Below are 2921 nucleotides of genomic sequence, written 5' to 3'. Positions count from 1 at the left end.
CGCAGACATATAGAGGTTACCAAAAAAGATATTTGTAATTTTTTAATGTTTGTTCATGATGTTTGCCAGAAATCTAGTGTTCCCGGGCTCCCTCTCGCTCTGACTCTGTCTCTCAGTTTCCTTCCTCTTCTGACCCTTCATCTTTACTTCTGCCGCTGCACCCTCTGTGCAAAATCCTAAACAGCCCTTCACTTCCCTAGCCTCAGCTCCGTCCCTGTTCCACCAAAACCTTTACTCCCCTCACCACCCTCCCCTCCTTAGCCAGCAATTGCAACAATACAAAGCCTTTAATTGGAAAAGCCTCAAAGAGCCGTTTCAAGCCGTAACCTCCTATGGCCCCCAAGCCCCTTACACGCTCTCCTGCTTAGAATCTAAAAGCTGAACTCTTTGTCTCTTGAGAAGTTAACTTTTTTTTTTTTTCATTGCAAAGCCCTTGCAGATAGGCAGGAATCCTGATCTCTAAGCTCTTATAGCTAGCCTCGCCTCTTTTCATACCTTAAAGGTACAGCACACACTTTCCAGGTCCCAGCTTGCCAACATGGCTCTTGCTGCCCTCTGTGCCTGGAAGTCGCTCCCCAGAGCCGGCATTCCAGCAGCTCCCACACACCGGCAACAAACTATTGCTGCTTTCTCCCTCTCCCCCCCCCTTTTCTGACTTGAGTTCCCAACTCACCACAATTACATCCATGGTCTCTCACCTCTCTAACAAACTTGATAATGCTCTTAGCTCAAAAACCAGCGCTACCTTTCCTGTCTTTCTCCCTAATGGAAAAAGTCTTCCCCCGCCTGCTCAGCAGCCTCCGCAGCTACCTTCTCAAACGCCTCCCACTGATCCCCCGCACCCCAGGGGAAAAATTCTAAATGCCCAAGACGCTCAGTCCCTAACCATGGCAGATTCCCTCCTCTCACCGCTCCCCCTCTTAAAGCTATAGAAATGAAACTACTTGGCCAAATTGAAAATCTTAAACAAATCTTAAGCCTTCAAAAACAGGCTGCTTCTCTTAATTCACAAGTTTCTGCCCTTCAGGCTTTCCCCCGCCCTCCTAAATCTATAGTTGTCTGTCCTCTGCCCACTGAATTCCACGGCCAAGCCCCCCCTCTTGAGAATTCAAAGAAACAAACTAATAAAAGTGAGGCTGAGTGCCATAAAACAGAAACTGCTGCAGTGCCTACAAAAAATTCTAAGGGCACAGTGAGCAGGATAATTACAAAGTATCATCTGCTAAGCCATAAAACCTTGCAATATCTACACTTTGCTGTTAAAACTTCTGAGCCTAATGTACCTTTTACTCAGTACATTTTGCTCAAACCAGTCCTCAGCCTCCTTCAGCCTCTTTCCTGCCACCCTTAGGAAACAGCCAGCTCAGGCCCTGCCACTCCCACTTTAAGCCTTCCAATTCACCCTGAAATACCCAATCTTTGTTATTCAAAAGAAATCTGAAAAGTAGCATCTCTTGCATATTCTCAAATCAATTAATAAAACCATGATCCCCATGGTACTTTTGCAACCCAGACTCCCCTCTTCGGTTGCCATTCCCTCTAATTCCAATAAATTAGTAATTAATCTTAAAAGATTGCTTTTTTTTTCTCTATATCATTACACCCTGCTGACTGTAAAGAATTTGCCTCTAACCTTCCTGCTGTTAACTGTGCTAGCCCCTCCCCGAGTTATCAGTGAAAGACTCTGCTTCACCTTGTCAGCCCTACACTTCGTCAGATATGTGTTATTAAGTTTATTTGCATTAAGTGGTGTAAAGTAATTATTAAAACATTAAAAAGCAACAAGAAGATAAGGGCAATAAACTTTTTTTTTTCTCATGCCTCTCAGAAAATTTTAGACCAAGGTCATAATTCTGTCACTTTACAGATAACAAAATATTGGTAAAATAAAAACTTCTTTGTGTTTTAAAATCCAAACGAACACAAAAGTGTTAAATTTAAGTCTTATATTTCTATTAAAAGTTTTATTTTAATTTTTAAAGTATTTACAAAATTATGTGAAAAATAATGTGGTTAGCCTTTTTAAACAATATAGTTAATTTAATGCACAGTGAACACCTAGGTTTGCTTTATAGTACCCTTAGTTTTAACTTTGTGCTACAGCAATGGTTGTTCTTTATTTCTGCATTGAAAGAACTATTATTTTAAGTGCATTCAAAATATCAGCACATTATATAAATCTGTATATTTGTGTCGCAGTGAAAAAATAATATTAATAAAAATATATTATATATAATTTTATAAGTAATATTATAAAAGTAACTAAACTTTATAAGCAAATTAACTAGTATTAAATACAATTTTGGTCTTAAGTTCTAGGTGTGTAAATGCATCAGATGTCTTTAACTATATTTTATAATAATCTAAACATTTTGTTAATTTGGTATATAATATTTTTTACAAATTATTCACTTAAAGTCTTCATAGTAAAAACAGTTGTTTGTTTTTTAAAATCAGTTTTTATACCTTTAATAATCATAGTTCATGCTATTGTGTTTAATCATAAAAATTTTAACACTTTATTGCAGCTGTCTTACTGTTCTACTGCAAAACCAATTTAAAGGAAACCTATTCATTTACAGCAAATGATTTCATACTTCAAAGTAGAGACTCCTTCTACAGTGCTCATTAACCATTTTACTTAATGTTTTAAACTTCAAATTAAAATTGTTTTAAAAATGTTTTGTGTTAAATCTAAACCTTAAAATTTATTTTCAGCAAAGTTCCACTCCATCTACATTAAGTACTTCTCAAAACTAAAAAAATTTTTTCTACAAAAATTTTTTTTTCTTCTCACAAACATGCTAGCTAAATATTTAAAAGTGCTTGTCAATTTTTTTATAAATAAGTCTTAAATCAATCCTTTTGTCTGTTCATGTGTCTGTTGTGATGAATGAAAGTGGCCACAAGTGTAAAATGTT

General features: G+C 36.7%; 1 non-coding gene across 1 annotated transcript; it reads left to right on the top strand.

The window, feature by feature from the left end:
- The first annotated feature begins 2043 nt into the window (after nucleotides 1-2043).
- LOC126031905 (small nucleolar RNA SNORA22) lies at nucleotides 2044-2173 on the top strand. Its single transcript, XR_007503712.1, has one exon. It is a non-coding gene; the product is annotated as a small nucleolar RNA SNORA22 (small nucleolar RNA).
- The last annotated feature ends 748 nt before the right edge of the window (nucleotides 2174-2921 follow it).

Source organism: Suncus etruscus, chromosome 15, assembly GCF_024139225.1.
Source record: "Suncus etruscus isolate mSunEtr1 chromosome 15, mSunEtr1.pri.cur, whole genome shotgun sequence".
Lineage (NCBI taxonomy): Eukaryota > Metazoa > Chordata > Mammalia > Eulipotyphla > Soricidae > Suncus > Suncus etruscus.
This window is presented reverse-complemented; position numbering and strand designations above follow the sequence as displayed.